The following is a 26565-nucleotide window of genomic DNA, read 5'->3' as shown; positions in this document are numbered from 1 at the left end:
ACAACTTCAACAAAACAAATGAGATGATCGTGGATTTCAGGATACAGCAGAGGGAGCACCCCCCTATCCACATCGACGGGACAGTAGTGGAGAAGGTGGAAAGCTTTAAGTTCCTCGGGGTACACATGACGGACAAACTGAAATGGTCCACCTACACAGACAGTGTGGGGAAGAAGGCACAACAGCGCCTCTTCAACCTCAGGAGGCTGAAGAAATTTGGCTTGTCACCTAAAACCCTGACAAACTTTTTACAGATGCACAATTGAGAGCATCCTGTCGGGCTGTATCACTGCCTGGTACGGCAACTGCACCGCCCACAACCGCAAGGCTCTCCAGAGGGTGGTGCTGTATGCACAACGCATCACCGGGGGCAAACTACCTGCCCTCCAGGACACCTACAGCACCCAATGTCACAGGAAGGCCAAAAAGATCATCAAGGACAACAACCCGAGCCACTGCCTGTTCACCCCGCTGCCATCCAGAAGGCGAGGTCAGTACAGGTGCATCAAAACTGGGACCGAGAGACTGAAAAACAGCTTCTATCTCAAGGCCATCAGACTGTTAAACAGCCATCACTAACAAAGAGAGGCTGCTGTCTACATACAGACCTGAAATCATCATTGGCCACTTGAATAAATGGAACACTAGTCACTTTAAAATTGTTTACATATCTTGCATTACTCATCTCATATGTATGTACTGTATTCTATACTATCTATTGCATCGCCTATGCCACTGTGTCATTGCTCATCCATATGTTTATATGTATATATTCTTATTCCATTCCTTTACTTAGATTTGTATGTATTAGGTATTTGTTGTGGAATTGTTAGATTACATGTTAGATATTGCTGCACTGTCAGAACAAGAAGCACAAGCATTTCGCTACACTCGCAATAACATCTGCTAACCATGTGTATGTGACCAACAACATTTGATTTGATTTGAGAAGGTAATGGCAGTGTGTGTGAGGAGTCATGTCTCTGTAGTGAGCTGTAGGACAGGTGTTTATACACACACCATTGACCTCTACACCAGCCCATATAACCCTATTCACACTGCTGTTCAACTTACCCCTATAAAACACTACAAGCCCTCGTCGTCTAGACAACACCCAAGCCATTATTCATGAGTTGGGAATGTGAGTGAGCAGATAGAGTGACAGGTTTGGGATCAGTGGAGGGTTTCTAGGGAGTAAAGGATTGTGGGAGGGGAGTGGAGGGGAGCGGAGCGGAGCAGAGGGGTTAAGGTTATTTGCAAAAGGTTCATTCTCATAGATATTCCCTGTTGACTAATTTAGACATATACTTCATTGCGACAAAATGTGACCTCAATACGCAAATGGAAGACACAGATGTCCATCTATAATGCATCAGTATGGTGCACCAGCAGTGACATTATTCTAGTCATGTTCAAACATTCAGGGTTTCCTCCCATTTCCATTTAATACTGTACTGCATATTTACAGCATCAAAATGAGCCTCTCGTATTTATCATGTTAATGTCAGCTGTCAGCACTGCAGGTGTTCTTGATTACCTGCCCGGTGTGTGTGTGTGTGTGTGTGTGTGTGTGTGTGTGTGTGTGTGTGTGTGTGTGTGTGTGTGTGTGTGTGTGTGTGTGTGTGTATTCAGTGTGAAATATGAAATAAGGAACATTTTAGATTCAGAAACATTTCTATCTGCAACATTCAGAACTTTAAGTCCAACAAACACACTATCTTTTGGTCTTCTAGCTGCACTACAGCTTCTCCAATAGGTCTGAACCCTTATGGCACAGATGGTACTACTCTCTCTCTCTCTCTCTCTCTCTCTCTCTCAAATGATGAGTCACTCAGACTCTCAGAGCAACTGTGTCAAGCACAGTGTGCATGTGTGTGCTTGTGTGCGTGTGCGTGTGGACAAAATCAGCAGTACCAGTTGTCACAGCGCTGACATAAACTGTATCTCTGCTGCCCCACACAGGACACTGCCTGCCACTACATCTCTCTCTTTTTTTCTCCTGCTACAAAACAGTGATTCTTATCCAAACACACCTCTGGTGCTTGTTCCTCTCCCTCAGGAGGACTGATATCATCACAGTGGCTCTTGCTGCTCACATACACATACACAAACACACACACACAAACAAACGCACAGCCTGATAGTCAGATGGTTGGAAAATGAGAAGGGATCATACTGACATTTACTCTGCAGACCATACTAATCAAGTGAATATAGAAAGAGAAGATAAGGAAAAAATTGAGAAAGAATAAACAGAGGGAGAGAGAGAGTTTTTGTTTCCTTTTCTTTTTCTTTGAACTGTATTTGTTAGTCTTTTGGTCCAAGAAAAGCCCTGCATATTGTAAATTCAATGTATTACCCAATGTTGTATTATCAGTATTGGGGGGCATACTCTCAGTGGATTTATATCAAATCAACAAACATTACTTGTATACCTGTTCTTCTCTGTGGTCTTTGCAGTGGCTGTCCTGGGGGTTCAACTTGCTGGCTCAGCTGTTTGTTTGTTGGTATACAGATTTTCAGGCTACAGTTTCATCATCTATAACAGTCAATGTTATGGTCTCATACACAGAGAATATTGACAGTTCTTTCAGTGCACACTTGTGCTTTTAGTTTGCCTGCTAGGCCAACATTATGCTACTTTAGTCTTTGTCACAGGATAATGTGAAACTGGAGAACCCATAGATGCTACTGGTTCGACTAGGGAAATAACATTGTCTGTGCTTATTATTATTTAGGTGTGTGTGTGTGTGTTTTTTAATCAATTATCTCTGATTTATATCCGTTCCATTATATTTTGTATTCTTCCCTCTATTATTTTATCCATTCCCGTTTTTTTTAAAATTTTTAATTCAGTTTTATTCATTCCTGCGCTTTTGAGAGATCAACGAGGGTTTGATGAGGATCTCGTACAGACCTTCATCAATGAATAGGTAGGCCTATGTGTTAGCTAACTTTTAGAGGTTTTATAACAAAATAGTTATAGTGCAGGGATGAGAGCGCATCATTGAAATTGCACCTGTTAACACAGAAGCCTCCAGTCCTAGAAAGTATTCCTTTCTGCCTCTTGACCATTAAACAATCATAAACACATCAAGGCGTGTGCCTGCTGTCATGTTTTACTGGACGATCCGATCATGATGGCAGTATAGCAAGCACATTTAGTTCCAGGTGGAGAAAGTTGCATTCTGTACATGGTTCTCTGCATGGTTGTGCTCTGTTTTTACAAATCGGCAATCGCATAATGTAGTTGACAGTACAGTAAGGAGCAAGCAAAATATACTTTCCAATAACCTGAACCATTGTCATGTCAGTGCTCTTTCATGGTGTAATCTCTAAATTATCTACCAGGTGGCGCTGTTCATGTTGTCCATGTGACATGAATCCGAGTTTGCGCATAGTGTCAAGTTTGCATTGGAAACATGCATAATTTAGTTATGACAGCTAATGAGGGTCCTGACTTTTCAGGTTATTGAAATTACTCATTCTAAAAGCCTACACACATCAACTATGTTAACTATAAAGTCAGCCATGGTTCTGAAAAGGTAGTAAAAAAAAGGCAGTAAATGAGTTTGTCACAATAATATGTTACAATACTAAACAAGCAATGAATTCATAGACTATTATAATTGCCAAAAGTTGTAATGAAATAATAAAAACAAAAGAAATGACTAATACATGCAGTTCAAACCGTCAAAGAAAAGTGTCTAGTCAAACAACATTCTAGCCAGATAAACCAAGTGTATCAGAGGAACGTTGTCCATAAATCTAACCATAAACAGCTTCACGTAAGAAAATTGATATTAAAGACACTAAAGGCTGTCATGTTACCGCAAGGCTGCCTATCGGCGCACGTAACAGCTGCCCAGTAAATACAAACAATGATAGATTTTTTCTTTAAATGTTTTATTTAACTAGGCAAGTCAGTTAAGAACAAATTATTACTTACAATGATGGCCCACCAGAAGGCAAAAGGCCTCCTGCGGGGACAGGGGCTGGGATTTAAAAAAATATATAAAAAAATAAAAAATTGGGACAAAACACACATCATAACAAGAGAGACACCACAACACTACATAAAGAGAAACCTAAGACAACATCATAGTATGGCAGCAACACATGAAAACACAGCATGGTAGCAACACAACATGACAACAACATGGTAGCAACACAAAACATGGCACAAAAATTATTGGGCACAGACAACAGCACAAACGGCAAAAAGGTAGAGATAACAATACATCACACGAAGCAGCCACAACTGTCAGTAAGAGTGTCCATGATTGAGTCTTTGAATGAAGAGATGGAGATAAAACGGTGCAGTTTGAGTGTTTTTTTGCAGCTCGTTCCAGTCTCTAACAATAACAAACAACCCCTTTTACTGAAATACATCCACAGGTACACCTCCAATTGACTCAAATGATGTCAATTAGCCTATCAGAAGCTTCTAAAGCCATGACATAATTTTCTGGAATTTTCCAAGCCATTTAAAGGCACAGTCAACTTAGTGTATGTAAACTTCTGCCACACTGGAATTGTGATACAGTGAATTATAAGTGAAATAATCTGTCTGTAAACAATTGTTGGAAAAATTACTTGTGTCATGCACAAAGTAGATGTCCTAACCGACTTGCCAAAACTATAGTTTGTTATTAACAAGACATTTGTGGAGTGGTTGAAAAACGAGTTTTCATGACTCCAATCTAAGTGTATGTAAACTTCCGACTTCAACTGTATATATATATTTTTTTTATCCCTGCCCCGTCCCAGCCCCGTCCCCGCAGGAGGCCTTTTACCTTCTGGTCGGACGTCAATGTAAATAAGCATTTGTTCTTAACTGACCTGCCTAGTTAAAATTAGGTTAAAAAAATATACACTGCTCCAAAAATAAAGGGAACACTTAAACAACACAATGTAACTCCAAGTCAATCACACTTCTGTGAAATCAAACTGTCCACTTAGGAAGCAACACTGATTGACAATACATTTCACATGCTGTTGTGCAAATGGAATAGACAACAAGTGGAAATTATAGGCAATTAGCAAGACACCCCCAATAAAGGAGTAGTTCTGCAGGTGGGGACCACAGACCACTTCTCAGTTCCTATGCTTCCTGGCTGATGTTTTGGTCACTTTTGAATGCTGGCGGTGCTTTCACTCTAGTGGTAGCATGAGACGGAGTCTACAACCCACACAAGTGGCTCAGGTAGTGCAGCTCATCCAGGATGGCACATCAATGCGAGCTGTGGCAAGAAGGTTTGCCGTGTCTGTCAGCGTAGTGTCCAGAGCATGGAGGCGCTACCAGGAGACAGGCCAGTACATCAGGAGACGTGGAGGAGGCCGTAGGAGGGCAACAACCCAGCAGCAGGACCGCTACCTCCGCATTTGTGCAAGGAGGAGCAGGAGAAGCAATGCCAGAGCCCTGCAAAATGACCTCCAGCAGGCCACAAATGTGCATGTGTCTGCTCAAATGGTCAGAAACAGACTCCATGAGGGTGGTATGAGGGCCCGATGTCCACAGGTAGGGGTTGTGCTTACAGCCCAACACCGTGCAGGACGTTTGGCATTTGCCAGAGAACACCAAGTTTGGCAAATTCACCACTGGCGCCCTGTGCTCTTCACAGATGAAAGCAGGTTCACACTGAGCACATGTGACAGACGTGACAGAGTCTGGAGATGCCGTGGAGAACGTTCTGCTGCCTGCAACATCCTCCAGCATGACCAGTTTGGCGGTGGGTCAGTCATGGTGTGGGGTGGCATTTCTTTGGGGGGCCGCACAGCCCTCCATGTGCTCGCCAGAGGTAGCCTGACTGCCATTAGGTACCGAGATGAGATCCTCAGACCCCTTGTGAGACCATATGCTGGTGCGGTTGGCCCTGGGTTCCTCCTAATGCAAGACAATGCTAGACCTCATGTGGCTGGAGTGTGTCAGCAGTTCCTGCAAGAGGAAGGCATTGATGCTATGGACTGGCCCACCCATTCCCCAGACCTGAATCCAATTGAGCACATCTGGGACATCATGTCTCGCTCCATCCACCAACGCCATGTTGCACCACAGACTGTCCAGGAGTTGGCGGATGCTTTAGTCCAGGTCTGGGAGGAGATCCCTCAGGAGACCATCCGCCACCTCATCAGGAGCATGCCCAGGGGTTGTAGGGAGGTCATACAGGCACGTGGAGGCCACACACACTACTGAGCCTAATTTTGACTTGTTTTAATGACATTACATCAAAGTTGGATCAGCCTGTAGTGTGGTTTTCCACTTTAATTTTGAGTATGACTCCAAGTCCAGACCTCCATGGGTTGATAAATTGGATTTCCATTGATTCTTTTTGTGTGATTTTGTTGTCAGCACATTCAACTATGTAAAGAAAAAAGTATTTAATAAGATTATTTCTTTCATTCAGATCTAGTATGTGTTGTTTAAGTGTTCCCTTTATTTTTTTGAGCAGTATATATTACGTTGAGATGTTATTTTCAACTCAGAGAGGCCCATCCCCACCAAGAATACCCAGAATCAGAATTCGGAGAGAAAATGTGTTCCAAGACCTGAATGCTGCCTTTCAAGATGGGAGTTTTTCTGTAGAAGACTTAATTTTATAGATAGAAAAGGTTCTACCCAACGGGACCACAGAGAAAGGTGAGGACCATGGTGGAGTCCTAAGTGAATACTGGGAAACATTAATGAAGAAGTGCACAAGTGGAACCACAATAGAAATTCCCATGACAATGCATGACATGAAGGACTCATGGGAAATTGTTGCAAAAGTGATGGTCCTTGGATATAACATGGTAGGCTATCCCTATTGCATTGGCCAAGCCATTTCTGCAACGCTGTCTTGGAGAACAGATTCCTGCCTACATTGCTGAGTCATGAGAAAATTCTCAACCTCGTTGGGGCTGGCATAGGCATTGCTAGTGTGGTGCGCTGTGGAAAGTCTCATGGGCGAGAGCTGCTATGATATTGTTCCCATTCCCGTGAACTTTAGAATTGTGAATACACTTAAAGATTATTGCAACTACTGCATTTACATTTACATTTAAGTCATTTAGCAGACGCTCTTATCCAGAGCGACTTACAAATTGGTGCATTCACCTTATAATATCCAGTGGAACAACCACTTTACAATAGTGCATCTAAATCTTTTAAGGGGGGTTAGAAGGATTACTTTATCCTATCCCAGGTATTCCTTAAAGAGGTGGGGTTTCAGGTGTCTCCGGAAGGTGGTGATTGACTCCGCTGTCCTGGCGTCGTGAGGGAGCTTGTTCCACCATTGGGGTGCCAGAGCAGCGAACAGTTTTGACTGGGCTGAGCGGGAACTGTGCTTCCTCAGAGGTAGGCAGGCCAGAGGTGGATGAACGCAGTGCCCTTGTTTGGGTGTAGGGCCTGATCAGAGCCTGAAGGTACGGAGGTGCCGTTCCCCTCACAGCTCCATAGGCAAGCACCATGGTCTTGTAGCGGATGCGAGCTTCGACTGGAAGCCAGTGGAGAGAGCGGAGGAGCGGGGTGACGTGAGAGAACTTGGGAAGGTTGAACACCAGACGGGCTGCGGCGTTCTGGATGAGTTGTACTGCTCCAGATCTTTTGGTTTCTGCAACAGGCCATAGAAAATAAACTGATAGGCCCATATGACTTATACTCGGGGGGTGGGGTCTATTGATTGAACTTGAAGTTGGACGCTTGTCTGCCCCAAACAGCATGCAATTAAATTGCCACTAGATATTGTCACGCCCTGACCTGAGAGAGCCTTTTTATGTCTCTATTTATGTTTGGTCAGGGTGTGATTTGGGTGGGCATTCTATGTCCTTTTTTCTATGCTTTGTATTTCTTTGTTTTGGCCTTGTATGGCTCTCAATCAGGGACAGCTGTACATCGTTGTCGCTGATTGGGAGCCATACTTAGGCAGCCTGTTTTCCTTTGGGGTTTGGTGGGTAGTTGTTTCTGTTGTGTGGTTTGCACCTGACAGAACTATTGGCGTTCGTTTGTTTCTTATGTTGAAATATTTTGTATTATTAAGACTTCAATTTGAACACTCACCACGCTGCATCTTGGTCCCCTCTTTCAGATGATCGTTACAGATATGGTAAGTCATAGGGAAATAAAACTGATTATTAAGAATTACATTCTGTCCAAGTTTTCGGATACAATACAAAATATACTTGTAATTGCAGTATTGGTCAGGTACATGGACAAGGAAGAAGGAAAAAAGTTTATTCACATAGCAAAGTGCAGTACAGTGTGTCACATACCTGTACCAAGCCCAGGAAGCAGAACAGCAATATGTTTTCTCCAAGAAAACCCAGTTGAAATCACCTTTCATCCTCTTTCAGTCTATGGAGGTGCTCAAGCCAAAAATCAACACACACTTTACACAGAAACCCCCACCAGCTTTAGTTTCTCTGATTGCTGATGGATCGACCTTATAAGAAGCTTTTCTCACCACCATAGGCATCATCATTATTGCGTTGTAAGTACCATTGCATGTCCCGGACACAGCTGTTCTCCTCCCCATGTCTGCTCTTACAATTCGGTCACAGCCCCCACTTCCCCAACCGTATCAAGGAAATAGCCACCAACTTTGGTGGTGCTGCTGGTCGTGTATGCGTTGAGACATGTTATTTTTATTGAGAACCCATCAATGGCACCATTAATGCAGATCCCAAACGGTTTAAATGTATCATAGGAATCAACATGCCACACAAAGTTGGGCCCCTTTGCAAAGTATTCTCGCCTTCTAAGTCATCTGCTCATTCGAATCTCTATGCCAGTTGGGTAAAGTGTGGCTAGAATTAAGCCTATGTCTTCTTTCCGTGCATGCCACCCCCTTTCTTTGCACTTATTGTACATCCACCGGTACCCATGCAAAGCCCCGGAGCCCTGTAGCGTGACTCTAATAAACTGTACACTTTCTGCCAAGTTGTCAGGCCTTGCTGGCGCAGCAAACATTTCAGAGTTGCTAGGCTGAGAATGATCTTGTGTTTAACACTCAAAACGTGAAGAATATCTTTGTATATCAAACCCAGATTGAAGTAAAATTCATTTAACTCTGATTGATCCATGATAAGCAGTAAGCACATGCGCTGGAATCTGCAGGGGAGATCCAAAGGAACGAAATTGAATTAATAAATTGAGGGAATGAAAGACCAACTGGAAATAAGTTATTGAATGGTCAGTGATGATCACCATTTGAAACATGTAATTCATTAATTAATTAATTAAATAGAATTACATTTAAGCTGCAATATGTCATGGCCAAGTGGGACCATCATGGTAGCCTACATAAGAAGAAGAAGAGGGAACGAATAAAACATGAGTGAACGGTTAAAAAAATCTGAGGGAATGGATAAAACAATCCAAGGGAATGCTGGTGTTGTATGCGTTGACATGTTATTTTTATTGAGAACCCGTCAATGGCACCATTAATGAGGTTGTTTTTTTTTCTCCACCATGAGGCCTAACACCATGCCCAAATCAGACACGCCCGCCATCGTGCGCAAATTGATTTTGTGCCCCCACACCAAACGCGATCATGACACGCAGGTTGAAACATAAAAACAAACTCTGAACCAATTATATTAATTTGTGGACAGGTCGAAAGCATTAAACATTTATGGCAATTTAGCTAGCTTGCAGCTGCTAGCTAATTTGTCCTATTTAGATAGCTAGCGTGCTGTTGCTAGCTAATTTATCCTGGGATATACACATTGAGTTGTTATTTTACCTGAAATGCACAAGGTCCTCTACTCTTACAATTAATTCACACATAAAACGGTCCACCCGACTCATTTCTAGTCATCTCTCCTCCTTCCAGGCTTTTTCTTCTTTGGACTTTATATGGCGATTGGCATCTAACTTTCATAAGGTGTATTACCACAACTGACCGACCAACCTCAGTTCATATTTCAATCACCCACGCGGCGTATAACCAATGAGGAGATGGCAGGTGGGTATACAGTGAGAAAAAATAATTTGATCCCCTGCTGATTTTGTATGTTTGCCCACTGACAAAGAAATTATCAGTCTATAATTTTAATGGTAGGTTTATTTGAACATTGAGAGACAGAATAACAACGAAAAAAATCCAGAAAAACGCATGTCAAAAATGTTAGAAATTGATTTGCATTTTAATGAGGGAAATAAGTATTTGACCCCCTCTCAATCAGAACGATTTCTGGCTCCCAGGTGTCTTTTATACAGGTAACGAGCTGAGATTAGGAGCACACTCTTAAAGGGAGTGCTCCTAGTCTCAGCTTGTTACCTGTATACAAGACACCTGTCCACAGAAGCAATCAATTAACCCCTGTGCGGCCTGATTTTTCGCTGGATGTCCGTCCCGCATACGGGACGGACATCCAGCGAAAAATCATATCGCCATTAGCATAACAAAATGTAATAATTATTAAAAAATTAAAAAAATTATATCGTTTTATAGATACACCTCTCCTGAATCGAACCACGTTGTCCGATTTCAAAAAGGCTTTACAGCAAAAGCAAAACATTAGATTATGTTAGAGGAGTATATCGTAAAAGTAGCCACATAGCCATTTTCCGACCAACCACATGCATCACAAATAACCAAAAAACAGCTAAATGCAGCACTAACCTTTGACAATCTTCATCAGATGACACACCTAGGACATCATGTTACACAATACATGCATTCTTTTGTTCGATAAAGTTCATATTTATATATAAAAACAGCATTTTACATCGGTGCGTAACGTTGACTAACTATTTTCCCTCAAATGCATCCGATGAAACAGAGCTACAATTTACTAAATTACTATTCGAAAACATTTTTAAAATGTAATATTGTCATTCTAAGATTTATAGATGAATATCTCTTGAAAGCACCTGTAATGCCAGATTTTAAAATAACTTTACTGGGTAATCACACTTTGCAATAAAAGGGGATGCGATACTCAGAACAATAGGCTAGCAATAGCAATAGGCTAGCCATCTTGGAACAATCGCATATCACATCTAGTCTTGTATACTATTGTCAATAATCCCTTACCTTTGGTTGTCTTCATCAGAAAGCACTTCCAGGAATCCCAGGTCCACAACAAATGTATTTTCGTTCGAAAAAAATACTCCCTTTATGTTCCAAGAGCTTGTTCTTGTTAGCGCATCTGAAGGCTGCTCCAAAACTTCCGTCGGCCACGGGACAGCCATTTCGAGAAAATGCATTTTTTTCCCATTTAGGTTCGTTCAAACATGTCAAACGTTGTATAACATAAATCTTCAGGGTGTTTTTCAACAAGAGAGCCAATAAGATTCGAGGGGGACGATTGCATTGTGTTTCAAAACGTTTCGAAAGGGGAGGGTAACCAGGGGCGTCGGGCGTCATAATGGTGATGGCCCTCTCCGTGTGACCATGTTCCACAGCGTCTCATTCATTCAGTTTTAACAGTAGGAGACTCAAACCACTTTGTAAAGACTGGGGACATCTAGTGGAAGCAATAGCTCATGGTGTGATTAATAGGCAACGTGATGAAGTTGCGTTCGCAATTCAGAATTCCACTTCCTGTTTCGATCTGTCTCGGGGTTTTGACTGCCATATGAGTTCTGTTATACTCACAGACACCATTCAAACAGTTTTAGAAACTTTAGGGTGTTTTCTATCCACAAGTATTAATTATATGCATATCCTAGCTTCTGAGTTTGAGTAGGAGGCCGTTTAAAATGGGCACGAATTATTTTCAAAAATCGCTTTAGCGCCCCCTATCCTAGGGGAACGCCAATTAATCAGATTCCAAACTCTCCACCATGGCCAAGACCAAAGAGCTCTTCAAGAATGTCAGGGACAAGATTGTAGACCTACACAAGGCTGGAATGGGCTACAAGACCATCGCCAAGCAGCTTGGTGAGAAGGTGATAACAGTTGGTGTGATTATTCGCAAATGGAAGAAACACAAAAGAACTGTCAATCTCCCTCGGCCTGGGGCTCCATGCAAGCTCTCACCTCGTGGAGTTGCAATGATCATGAGAACGGTGAAGTATCAGCCCAGAACTACACAGGAGGATCTTGTCAATGATCTCAAGGCAACTGGGACCATAGTCTCCAAGAAAACAATTGGTAACACACTACGCCGTGAAGGACTGAAATCTTGTAGCGCCCACAAGGTCTCCCTGCTCAAGAAAGCACATATACATGCCTGTCTGAAGTTTGCCAATGAACATCTGAATGACTCAGAGGACAACTGGGTGAACGTGTTGTGGTCAGATGAGACCAAAATGGAGCTCTTTGGCATCAACTCAACTCGCCATGTTTGGAGGAGGAGGAACGCTGCCTATGACCCCAAGAACACCATCCCCACCGTCAAACATGGAGGTGGAAACATTATGCTTTGGGGGTGTTTTCCTGGTAAGGGGACAGGACAACTTCACCGCATCAAAGGGACGATGGACGGGGCCATGTACCGTCATATCTTGGGTGAGAACCTCCTTCCCTCAGCCAGGGCATTGAAAATGGGTCGTGGATGGGTATTCCAGCATGACAATGACCCAAAACACACGGCCAAGGCAACAGAGGGGCTCAAGAAGAAGCACATTAAGGTCCTGGAGTGGCCTAGCCAGTCTCCAGACCTTAATCCCATAGACCATCTGTGGAGGGAGCTGAAGGTTCGAGTTGCCAAACGTCAGCCTCGAAACCTTAATGACTTGGAGAAGATCTGCAAAGAGGAGTGGGACAAAATCCCTCCTGAGATGTGTGCAAACCTGTTGGCCAACTACAAGAAAAGTCTGACCTCTGTGATTGCCAACAAAGGTTTTGCCACCAAGTACTATGTCATGTTTTGCAGAGGGGTCAAATACTTATTTCCCTCATTAAAATGTAAATCATTTTATAACATTTTTGACATGCGTTTTTCTGGATTTTTTGTTATTCTGTCTCACTGTTCAAATAAACCTACCATTAAAATTATAGACTGATCATGTCTTTTCAGTGGGCAAACGTACAAAATCAGTAGGGGATCAAATACTTTTTTCCCTCACTGTATGCTTCTATAAATGAGGAGATGGGAGAGGCAGGACTTGCACTGCGTTCAGCGTCACAAATAGAACTGACTATTTTTAGTGCTTGGCAACGTGCGTTGGCGCAGGCAAGCAGTGTGGGTGCAATGATTGAATAACATGTATGTGTAAATGTATTTTGCAATGCTCACGCACACGACGTGAGCGGTGTGGTCAGCATGTAAGTGGCTCCATAGTTTTCTGGCCTATTGAATTAAACTTCGACAATGTCCCTTTTGCCTCGGTGGATTGACGTGAACTTTTTCTGCCCGTTCTCAAAAGCATTATTTTGCGATTGGCTGTGTAGGTGATTTGGTGTGTGCACAGTTAAGCCCTACATTTTTGGTTTATGCACTAATACCAGATACCAGCCTATAATAATGAAGGAAAAACCTCAATGTAGCCTATATAAATTGCTTAAGAATTATACTTTTATGGATTTTTTTAAAGTATTGTTTCTCTTATTCAACCCGCGCATCACTAGAGTGTGTGTATGTGATGACTAGATTATCCTTATCTGTAATGACTCCGCAGATACAGTTAGACATTCTCATTCAGCAGAAATCAATAGCTATTCTACATACTAATTAAACCCTGAAACAATTAACTCAATTGGCCTCTTCTCTCCAGGTAATGAATGAAGTTCCTCTCTAATACATTCTGCCTTGGGCCGCTCTAATGAAACCAACCTGAGAAAGTGTCATTAAGGGTAAATTCTGTATTTATTCAGTCACTGATAGCCCAAGTTCCCAAACAGGGTTTCCAGTAGACTGAGAGTTCTGGCCATTTGCTGAAATGTGTGGTTGTGTACGTGTGTGCGCGTGCAAGTGCCCGTGCGAGCGCCCGTGTGTGCATTGCATACTCAGCGTTATCCTGTCTTCAGGCTGCAGTATTCATCCTCTCTGTAATATGCAGCGTTAATGTGAGTCGGTGTCTAATTGAAAATGAAGCAGTCTATTTCCCCCTGTGGAGCCATTAAAACGCTGTTAGAGGGACAGACACACACACACACTCAGCATGACACAGGAGCGAGGAAGGAGAGTGGAGCGAGGAAGGAGAGAGTGGAAGGGAGAACAGGGGGATACAGAAGTGCTGGATTGTCCCTGTGTTAACTCTGTTTTATTCAAGACACCACACCCTTATAGTTGTTTTTTCTTAATCATAACACGATTAGCTTTTACCAGTTGAATGTAGACACAAATATAATACTTATTTGTATTACAATTTCTGAAATATTGTATCAAATATGTACATTAGGTTATACTCATTAAATATGTGGATATACCACAAATCCCTTTTTCTGGACACTGGATGAAGTCAGCCTAAGTATTTTCGTTTAATTTTGTTAAAACACTCCAGGACCAGACTTACTCAGACCAGATTATGGATAAACACTTTTTCATCCTTCTATCTGTAAAATACTAAAAACAACATTTATTTTTGGCACATTTTTCCCAGAAAAGACTGACACAGAATTTTAGCCTACCAATCACCAAATGCCTATTTTGACCCAATCACCATCTCTTCAAATTAAGTTAGTACATATAGTCCAGCTTGCAACATTTTCTATGAAATGGTCTTTTAAATTATGTGTGATTCAATGTAGAGAGCCTTGTATTGTAAACTAAAGAAAATACATATTTACATTAAGTTTTTGACATTTTCATGTCCACCTTTTGAAAGCACTCATTACTGGACTAAAATACCAAAAAATTGCCATGTTGATAAGTAGATATAAAATGGCATGGCGCCTGGCGAAGACGAAAAGCTTGACGTTTCTGCCATCAATGGCCTTCATCAGAACACTGACAGAAAGGGATTGGACATGTACATATAGGTCATAGGAAAGACAATTATGGAGAAAACTCTACAGCTGGTGGTCTCAACGAAAGATGGCATGGTAGACAATACAAGTTGGTCCTGAGAGGTAATGTGGTCGATAGCTCCAAGCGTACAATACAAAAAAAAATAATAATAATACAATGGAAATAAATAACAAATTAGGGCACACCCAATGTGTAAATCAAATCCTGACCAGTAATTAGACCAGGAAAAAGCAGTGAAAGATCAGTGGAGACTGTAGAACTGCTTCTCTGTTGAGTATGTGGACGTGCAGACAGCTGCAGAAAGAGAACAGGTATGTTGTAGTAGTGTATCTTGGCCACCAGGAGGCTGTATGGCACTGGATGGTTAAACAGCTGATTGATACAGTTATAAGCAGCCTCTGGATCAGAAAGCACTGTAGGAAAACTTCAGGGAACAGGAAGGAAAATATGCTTATACATATTATAGAAGCATAGGGACCCCCTTGTGTAAGAATCAACTTGGATCTCAAATCATGCTACAACACTAAAGTTCAAAGAAATACTGAATTACTAAGATGAGAAAAATAAGTACATATTGTCATATCCACAAAACCAATTCAAATAGACCCAAAATAAAGTTCAGAATGTTCAAATAGAATCCGAACAAAAATAGTCCCAAAGTCAATCAAAAGACAAAATGTGTTATCCCCCTTCAAATAGCCTAAGTGTGTTATCCCCTTCAAAAGCCTAAATGTGTTATCCCCTTCAAAAAGCCTAAATGTGTTATCCCCTTCAAAAAGCCTAAATGTGTTATCCCCCTTCAAAAAGCAAAAATGTAAGTAATCCAATAAAGCAAGTGTCACACTGACCTAGGAGAGCTGTGTTTCTCTGTTTAGCTAGGCCAGGGTGTGATAGGTGGGTGGGCATTCTGTTTTATTTTCTATGTTTTGGCCGGGTATGGTTTCCAATCAGAGGCAGGTGTCTATCGTTGTCTCTGATTGGAAGCCATACCTGAGCCAACTCCCTGTGCTTACCGTGGGGAGCGAGTGACTAAGCAAGCACCGTGTTATGCGGTGATACGCACTCGTGTCGCCAGTGCGTACTCACAACCCGGTGCGCTCGGTGCAAGCTCCTCACCGTTGCCATGCTAGAGTTGGCTGGCAGCCAGGGAGAGAAGTGCACCGGCTCAACATATCTGGTCTCCAGTGCGTCTCTTCGGCCCAGGCCATCCTGCGCCTACTCTACGCACAGTACCCCTCATTCACCAGCACAGCCCAGTTCGTCCTGTGCCAGCGCTCCGCCCTTGCCAGGCTAGAGTCTACATCGAGCCAGGACGGGTTGTGCCAGCCCTAAGCGCCAGACCTCCAGTACGCCTCCAAGGCCCAGTATACCCTGTGCCTGCTCCGCGCACTCTCCCTCCAGTGCGCCACCATAGCCCAGTACGTCCTGTGCCAGCGCTCCGCCCTTGCCGGCTAGAGTCTACATCGAGCCAGGATGGGTTGTGCCAGACCTGAGCTCCAGACCTCCGGTGCGCCTCCACGGCCCAGTGTTCACTGTGCCTGCTCTGCGCACCCAGTCTCCTGTGCGTCTCCCCAGTCTGGTGAGACCGGTTCCAGCTCCCCGTAGGAAGCCTCCAGTGATTATCCATGGCACGAAGCCTCCAGTGATGATCCATGGCCCGGAGCCAGTAGTGAGAATCCATGGCACGAAGCCTCCAGTGATGATCCATGGCCCGGAGCCTGTAGGGATGTTCCATGGGACGAAGCCTCCAGTGATACTCCATGGCCCGGAGCCTCCAGTGATGATCCATGGCAAAAAGCCTCCAGTGATGATCCATGGCGCGGAACCAGTAGTGATGATCCATGGCACGGAGCCTGCAGCGAAGGTCCCCAGTCCAGAAACTACAGAGACGCTCCTCAGCCCGGAGCCTCCAGCGACGCTCCTCAGCCCGGAGCCTCCAGCGGCGCTCCTCAGCCCGGAGTCTTCAGCGGCGGTCGGCAGCCCGGAGTCTTCAGCGGCGGGCGGCAGTTCAGAGCCTCCGGGGCTGATCCACGGTCTGGTTCCTCCGGCGACACAGAAGCGGGGAATCAGCGGGGGTTGTGGGGGCTATGCCCCGAACCAGAGCCGCCGCCAATTATAGATGCCCACCCGGACCCTCCCCAATAGGTTCAGGTTTGCGGCCGGGAGTCCGCACCTTTGGGGGGGGTACTGTCACACTCTGACCTAGGAGAGCTGTGTAATTCTCTGTTTAGCTAGGCCAGGGTGTGATAGGGGGGGTGGGCATTCTATGTTTTATTTTCTATGTTTTGGCCGGGTATGGTTTCCAATCAGAAGCAGGTGTCTATCGTTGCCTCTGATTGGAAGCCATACTTAGGCAGCCTGTTTTTCCTTTGTCCGTGTGGGTAGTTATTTTCTGTTTAGTGTATGTTTCACCTGACGGAACTGTTGGCGGTCGTTTTGTTGTTTTGGTTAAAGTGTATTCATTAAAGTTAAAGAATGAGCACTATACACGCTGCGTCTTGGTCTCCATTCTACGACCCCTATGACAGCAAGTCACAAAAGTCAACAGGATAGATCTCACCGGATGGTTGAGGAAGAGGGAAATTCAGCCTGGTGGAGATTTCCTTACAACAGGTACAATTTCATGACATCCTCCAAAACCAACCACACAGGAATCCTTTGTCGCAGGAGTAAAAATGAACAATAATGAGCAACAATTGCTCCCTCTGAATCTAGGCTGCTTAAAAGGTTGTTCACAGAAAAAGAACCTCAGCCAGGTACATACCAAACCTTTCCTCAAACTGCCCTCCTCTTCTTAAAGGGACATGCCTTCTTAAAGGGATAGTCCACCACAAATACAATGGCGGACATCTTAGCTTCAGTCTGGTTTTAGACCCCATCATAGCACTGAGACTGCACTTGTGAAGGTGGTAAATGACCTTTTAATGACGTCAGACCGAGGCTCTGCATCTGTCCTCGTGCTCCTAGATCTTAGTGCCGCTTTTGATACCATCGATCACCACATTCTTTTGGAGAGATTGGAAACCCAAATTGGTCTACATGGACAAGTTCTGGCCTGGTTTAGATCTTATCTGTCGGAAAGATATCAGTTTGTCTCTGTGAATGGTTTGTCCTCTGACAAATCAATTGTAAATTTCGGTGTTCCTCAAGGTTCTGTTTTAGGACCACTATTGTTTTCACTATATATTTTACCTCTTGGGGATGTCATTCGAAAACATAATGTTAAATTTCACTGCTATGCGGACGACACACAGCTGTACATTTCAATGAAACATGGTGAAGCCCCAAAATTGCCCTCGCTAGAAGCCTGTGTTTCAGACTTAAAGAAGTGGATGGCTGCAAACGTTCTACTTTTAAACTCGGCCAAAACAGAGATGCTTGTTCTAGGTCCCAAGAAACAAAGAGATCTTCTGTTGAATCTGACAATTAATCTGGATGGTTGTACAGTCGTCTCAAATAAAACTGTGAAGGACCTCGGCGTTACTCTGGACCCTGATCTCTCTTTTGAAGAACATATCAAGACTGTTTCAAGGACAGCTTTTTTCCATCTACGTAACATTGCAAAAATCAGAAATTTTCTGTCCAAAAATGACGCAGAAAAATTAATCCATGCTTTTGTTACTTCTAGGCTGGACTACTGCAATGCTCTACTTTCCGGCTACCCGGATAAAGCACTAAATAAACTTCAGTTAGTGCTAAATACGGCTGCTAGAATCCTGACTAGAACCAAAAAATGTGATCATATTACTCCAGTGCTAGCCTCCCTACACTGGCTTCCTGTTAAGGCAAGGGCTGATTTCAAGGTTTTACTGCTAACCTACAAAGCATTACATGGGCTTGCTCCTACCTATCTTTCCGATTTGGTCCTGCCGTACATACCTACACGTACGCTACGGTCACAAGACGCAGGCCTCCTAATTGTCCCTAGAATTTCTAAGCAAACGGCTGGAGGTAGGGCTTTCTCCTATAGAGCTCCATTTTTATGGAATGGTCTGCCTACCAATGTGAGAGACGCAGACTCAGTCTCAACCTTTAAGTCTTTACTGAAGACTTATCTCTTCAGTAGGTCCTATGATTAAGTATAGTCTGGCCCAGGAGTGTGAAGGTGAACGGAAAGGCTGGAGCAACGAACCGCCCTTGCTGTCTCTGCCTTGCCGGTTCCCCTCTTTCCACTGGGATTCTCTGCCTCTAACCCTTTTACAGGGGCTGAGTCACTGGCCTACTGGTGTTCTTCCATGCCGTCCATGGGAAGGGTGCGTCACTTGAGTGGGTTGAGTCACTGACGTGGTCTTCCTGTCTGGGTTGGCGCCCCCCCCCCCTTGGGTTGTGCCATGGCGGAGATCGTTGTGGGCTATACTCGGCCTTGTCTTAGGACGGTAAGTTGGTGGTTGGAGACATCCCTCTAGTGGTGTGGGGGCTGTGCTTTGGCAAAGTGGGTGGGGTTATATCCTGCCTGTTTGGCCCTGTCCGGGGTATCATCGGATGGGGCCACAGTGTCTTCTGATCCCTCCTGTCTCAGCCTCCAGTATTTATGCTGCAGTAGTTTATGTGTCGGGGGCTAGGGTCAGTCTGTTACATCTGGAGTATTTCTCTTGTCTTATCCGGTGTCCTGTGTGTATTTAAATATGCTCTCTCTAATTCTCTCTTTCTCTCGGAGGACCTGAGCCCTAGGACCATGCCTCAGGACTACCTGGTATGATGACTCCTTGCTGTCCCCAGTCCACCTGGCCGTGCTGCTGCTCCAGTTTCAACTGTTCTGCCTGCGGCTATGGAACCCTGACCTGTTAACCGGACGTGCTTGTTGCACCCTCGACAACTACTATGATTATTATTATTTGACCATGCTGGTCATTTATGAACATTTTAACATTTTGACCATGTTCTGTTATAATATCCACCCTGCACAGCCAGAAGAGGACTGGCCACCCCTCATAGCCTGGTTCCTCTCTAGGTTTCTCCCTAGGTTTTTGGCCTTTCTAGGGAGTTTTTCCTAGGGAGTTTTTCCTAGCCACCGTGCTTCTTTCACATGCTTTGCTTGCTGTTTGGGGTTTTAGGTTGGGTTTCTGTACAGCACTTTGAGAATATCAGCTGATGTACGAAGGGCTATATAAAAATAAATTTGATTTGATTTGACAGTGAAAATAACGCAGTCAAAACTGGCAGATGCATAATATAACAGCATGAAATGAAAATACACATCAAGGTTTTACCTTGCAAGGTTTTGACATTTTTAAACCAGACGTAATGTGCCTATCACCTCACAGTTGTGGCAGTCACATTTGGACAAACATCTAAAAAAAGGGGGAGAGATATTGCCACATCTCTCCCCCAGTCAACAACAACACAATTCAACACAAACAAATAAAGTATTTACCAGAGCACGATGTCACCAGGTGAAGATGATGGTTCTGTTCCTCTGGCAAGATTGAGGAGGTGCTAAATCAGTATATGTGGAGATAAAACCGCACATAAAGCCATCTCAGTCTGCGTGTCTCTAGTTGCTGTGATTTACTATGGGCTGGGATGAAACTGCATACCGTCAGGACCTGTAATGGCTGCTAGCGGCTGCTTTTCATTTCTTTGGCTGGGGGAGGATATGGCTGTTGTTATTTTCTTCCTGATGCCTCCCCAGACACCCCTCTGTTATAGCTGCACCATATGGAACCAAAATGAAGACATTAAAAACACACTTGGACTCGTTGCTAAACAACCCAACTTTGGGTTCAGAAAGTAACAAAGTAACATCATCTTCCTCCAAAAGTGCTGTTCACTGTGCTGGCATAAGTCCACATGGTCACAGGAGAATGCCACCTAGTGCTGTTTCACTGTCCTTTGCTCCTCTGTGTTCACTGTGTCACAGTGTTCAGATGACAGCTCTGCCTCTTCACAGCCCCTCTCCTACACCCCCCCCGCTACTCAGATATTTCTCTACACCTTCACACTGTGCGTCATGACATTAGTTGCACTGTATTTAATGCAGTTCTCCTAAAGCACCAGTAGATGCCATCAGTAGTTAAAGAGCAGCTCTCTCCTGAATGCACAACCTAGCCTTGCCTGGCTACCTAGACTCCTTGCTCCAACCAAACGCTATACCACGCCCACGGACTTTAGTTTCTTCAAAGACAGTACAGTATAAAGATAGGCTAAACTGCTTCTCCAATAGAAATCCCCATCACACTTGTAGGTGATGTCATGGTGACTTTGGCTAGCAAAGCTCATGCGTAGAAACACGTCATCGGATCTAACGGTCCTCTCACGCCGAACTGCGTATGTGCAGGCCATCAAATCAAAGGCACTCCTTTGATATAAAGTTGTTTTTGACAAAAATGAAAAGGTTGAATTAATAACATGTTTACCTACTTAAAGACATTGGCTCGAATCCAGGTTGGGCCATTAGATTTAGAAAAAATGAACAACTAAGAAAATAAATTGCACTTCTCTCATTGACTTCTCAAATCCTAAACCCCGGCCTGAACGGCCTGATCCTATGTAAGATGGCGACGAAAGATATGGAAGCTCTGCTTCTAGCTCCGAAGCAATTTAGCACTATTTAGATTTTTTTTGTGTGTTATTTCTTACATTATTAGCCCAGAATTGTTTTTGTGTTAATACATACCACCGGAAATAACCTTTGAATATCAGAGCGCCGATAACTCACCAGCATTACGAACAGGAATACAACTTTCCCAAATTGGATCCTTTGTTTGTACCACCCAGGGCAATTTAACTTATTCCAGAGGCTGCTCCAAAACACTGTAGGCAGAGAAGAGGTGTTCGGAGTAGACTTCTAATCCGACTCAGGAGGCGTGCTCACCATCCACCGCTTCCGAGTATACTACCCGCTAATGTTCAGTCTCAGGATAATAAAGTAGACGAGCTCAGGGCGAGGATCTCCTTCCAGAAAGACATCAGGGATTGTAACATACTCTGTTTCACGGAAACATGCCTCTCTCGGGATATACTGTCCCTGTCCATACAGCCAGCTGGGTTCTCAGTACATCGCCCTGACAGGAATAAAGAACTCTCCGGGAAGAAGAAAGGTGTATGTTTCATGATTAACAACTCATGGTGTGATTGTGCTAACATACAGAAACTCAAGTCCTTTTGTTCAACCGACCTAGAATACCTCACAATCAAATTCTGACTGTATTACCTCCCAAGAGAATTCTCTTCGGTTATAGTCACAACCATGTACATTCCCTCTCAAGCCGATACCACGACGGCCCCCAAAGAACTACAATGGACTTTATGTAAACTGGAAACCACATATCCTGAGGCTGCATTTATTGTAGCTGGGGATTTTAACAAAGCAAATTTGAGGACAATGCTACCAAAGTTCTACCAACACATTGACTGTAGTACTCGCGCTGGGAAAACGTTGTCTCACTTCTAACTAAACTTTTTGAAATGTCTACAGGGCCCTCCCCCGCCCTCCTTTCGGCAAATCTAATCCCGACTCCATTTTGCTCCTCCCTTCCTATGGGCAGAGACTCAAACAGGAAGTACCCGTGCTAAGGTCTATTCGGTGCTAGTCTGACCAATTGGAATCCATGCTTCGGGTTTGTGTTCCGAGTGGCCTCAGAGAATGACATAGCCACTACATCTGTGTATTTGTCTGAGTTCATCGGGAGGTGTGTAGGAGATGTTCAGATCAGGCCAGAAACCATGGATAGATGGCAGCAGTCTCACAAAACTGAGGGCGCAAAACACTGCTTTTGACCATGGCAAGGTGACTGGGAATATGGCCGATTACAAACAAACAGTGTAGCTGTTCCCTCCGTGATGCAATCAAACAGGCAAAACGTCAGTACAGAGACAAAGGGGATTCACAATTCAACGGCTGTGGCAGGGTCTACAGACAATCAGACTGCAAAGGAAAACCCAGACACGTCGAGGACAATAACGTCTTGCTTCCAGACAAGCTAAACACCTTCACCCGCTTTGAGGATAACACAGTGCCACCAACGCGGCCCGCTACCAAGGACTGTGGGCTCTTCTCCGTGAGTAAGACATTTAAGCATGTTAACCCTCGCAAGGCTGCCGGCCCAGACGACATCCTTAGCCATGTCCTCAGAGCATGCGCAGACCAGCTGGCTGGAGTGTTTACCGACATATTCAATCTTTCCCCATCCCAGTCTGCTGTCCCCACTTGCTTCAATATGTCCACCATTTTTCCCGTACCCAAGAAAGCAAAGGTAACTCAACTAAATGACTATTGCCCCATAGCACTCGCTTCTGTCATCATGAAGTGCTTTGAGAGACTAGTTACGGATCATATCACCTCTACTTTACCTGACACCCTAGACCCACTTCAATTTGCTTACCACTCCAATAGATCCACAGACGATCAATTGCCGTTGCACTGCAATCGCTATCGCACTGCACACTGCCCTATTCCATCTGGAGAAACGGTAAGAATACTGTTAATTGACTATAGCTCAGCATTCAACACCATAGTACCCTCCAAGCTCATCATTAATCTCGGGGCCCTGGGTCTGAACCCCGCCCTGTGCAACTGGGTCCTGGACTTCCTGACGGACCGCCCCTAGGTGGTGAAGGTAGGAAACAACACCTCCACTTCGCTGATCCTCAACACAGGGGCCCCACAAAGGTACGTGCTCAGCCCCCTCCTGTACTCCCTATTCACCCATTACTGTGTGGCAATGCACGCCTCCAACTCAATCATCAAGTTTGCAGACGACACAACAGTAGTAGACTTGATTACCAACAATGACGAGACAGCCTTCAGGGAGGAGGTGAGGGCCCTGGGAGAGTGGTTCCAGGAAAAAAACTCTCACTCAACGTCAACAAAACAAAGGAGCTGATCGTGGACTTCAGGACACAACAGAGGCAGCAAGCCCCTATCCACATTGACGGGACAGCAGTGGAGAAGGTGGAAAACTTCAAGTTCCTTGGCGTACATATCACTGATGATCTGAAATGGTCCACCCACACAGACAGTGTGGTTAAGAAGGTGTAACAGCACCTCTTCAACCTCAGGAGGCTGAAGAAATTTGACTTGTTCCCTAAAACCCTGACAAACCTTTACAGATGCGCAATTGAAAGCATTCTGTTAGGCTGTATCACCGCCTGGTACGGCAACTACACAGCTTGCAACCACAGGGCTCTCCAGAGGGTGGTGCGGTCTGCACAACGCATCATCAGGGGCAAACTACCTGCCCTCCAGGACAACTACATCACCTGATGTCACAGGAAGGCCGAAGAGATAATCAAGGACATCAACCACCCGAGCCCCGGGCTGTTCACCCCCTGCTATCATCCAGAAAGCGAGGTCAGTACAGTTGCATCAAAGCTGGGACTGAGAGACTGAAAAACAACATCTACCTCAAGGCCATTTTACTGTTAAATAGCCATCACTAGCCGGCTAACACCCGGTTATGGAAACACTAGCAACTTTAATAATGGAACAATAGTCACTTTAGTAATATTTAAATAATGTTTACATACTGTTTTACTCATCTAATATGTATGTACTGTATTCTATTCTACTGTATTTTAGTCAATGCCACTCCGACATTGCTCAATCTAATATTTATATTTATCTTAATTCCATTATTTTACTTTTAGATTTGTATGTATTGTTCTGAATTGTGTTCGCAACACCCGCAATAACATCGGCTAAATATATGTATGTGACTAATAAAATTGTATTTTATTTGGTCTGTTTCAAAATGGTTCCCAGAAGTCTCACAATGTTGTGCCTCTGGGATTAGAAACTCGGTGGTTTCTTCTCCACAATGAGTCTGGATCTGAGTAACTCCCCGACCCGCACTGAACCGAACACTGGTACAAAAACCTGGGCTGGTACAAAGACCTACAGAAGGGTAGCTATCCAGGAGGAGGGTTGGCCACCCCTCCCTCCAGAGTGTAGTCTTCTAGCTATAGTGCTCCGTGGTCAAAGTTATACATCTAGTATGGTCTCCCTCTCTAAGCCCCATACTACAGCGAGATGCTCAGGGGCTCTTTGACCGGAGTAGGGCTACTCTTTCTCTGTTACAGGGTCTCCTCTCCCCAGCTGGCTGGATGGATGACCGCTCAGTACTATTTACAGTACATCCCGTATCGCTGTTTCTGTTTTACCGCCACGGGAGAGATGGGGAGTGGGGCGGGGAGGAAGACAAACGAAGGTCTCTCTCTCTCTCGCTCTCTCTATCTCTAATTCGCTTCAACCCCTCTCTTTCCCCGTTCCTAAAAATAGCCGTGAGTCGTGATCAGTTCGTCCTTGAGAGTAATATTGCTCAGGAATCATAGGAGGGGGTTATAGGTTTGATACAAATAGTCAGTCCTCGCTTAGCCAAGCCAACCCCGCGCACGGTTGAATTTATGTATTCTATTTATAGGAGCACCGTGTTTCCAGGGGAGACCTAATGACGCAATGACGTCAATGCGGGTCAATCGCGGCTTGACTAGAGGAATTGAGTGGTGGTGGGTTCCATTTGGGTTTTCTTTTTCAGTATTGTTTAAGCTACCGAAACGAAGGGAAATATGCCAAAGATGGAAGCACACATGATATTTTGCAACGAAAATAGACGCTGCTTCATTCATTCATGCAAAAATAAAATATTGGCAGAGGTGGCATAATGTCGCCAACCCGATAGTGAGGGATGCGTCTCTCCGTTGGATGCGATTTCTCAATATATCCACACCGCTCTGTGGGATCGATACCTACATCTTAAAATTGTCTGGAATAATGCTTTCAGCCTCATTATTTTTATTGGGTTTTCTTTTTCAATAGACTTGTGCATTCATCATTTACATTTTTCACTTGTAGACGCGAAGTGGTTCCCTCGGTGATGGTCCCTGATGACGGACGAGATTCTTGCTTTTGCTCTCAGGGGATTCATCTGAAATAGTACATAGACCATGCATCTACACCAAGAGAAAGGTAATACACCATTCTACACCTCCTCCCTCATTATCCTCTCCTCCCACCATTCTCCTCTCCTCCCTCAATCTTTCCATCTCTCCTCTCATCCTCTCATCCCCTCTATCATATGGCGTTTAATCGGTCTATCATTTAGTCATGAAGAAAATACATTCCCACAGTGCTATTTCCTCCCTCTTTATGAAGCCAGTCCGACAACACTGATTCAACATTTGTTTTTATTCATTTGCATCATTTTGGCATAGGCGACGTATGTAAGAATAGCAATTTTGTGATCTGCTTGGGTCTAGCCCCAATCGTGCACGCCATGGTTTCTCCAAATGCAGCTGCCGCGCGCAGAGCAAAACGCGACGTTGAATTGTGTGGCAAATGTTGAATGTGTGTGTTTTGTCAGAAAACTTTCACTTGATAGCTAGCCTCCTGTGGATCTGGCTTTAATTTGACAACATCCAATCCTATGGTTTTCGAATAGAGAGCTTGGTGTATCTTGTTCAATTTTGTCTTTCGTTTATAATCAGGATTTTTGTGTATTTAAGTGTATTGTTTTATATTGTTTTTATATCCATTTTCCAAAATTGAAGGGGTGTCTGGGTGGTGTAAACATGGACTACTGTAGACCACTACAGGACATTGACTCAAATCGCAACCTCTTTCCACGACAGAGACGCATGTGATCAGGAGCACGCACCAAACACACGCAGAATACTAGTGTGACACAGTAGTAATCATTGGTTTTGTTTCTACCGTTGTTGGTGTGTGTGTGTGTGTGTGTGTGTGTGTGTGTGTGTGTGTGTGTGTGTGTGTGTGTGTGTGTGTGT

The sequence above is a fragment of the Salmo salar genome, chromosome ssa17 (genome assembly GCF_905237065.1).
Source record: "Salmo salar chromosome ssa17, Ssal_v3.1, whole genome shotgun sequence".
In the NCBI taxonomy this organism is placed as follows: Eukaryota; Metazoa; Chordata; class Actinopteri; order Salmoniformes; family Salmonidae; genus Salmo; species Salmo salar.
This window is presented reverse-complemented; position numbering follows the sequence as displayed.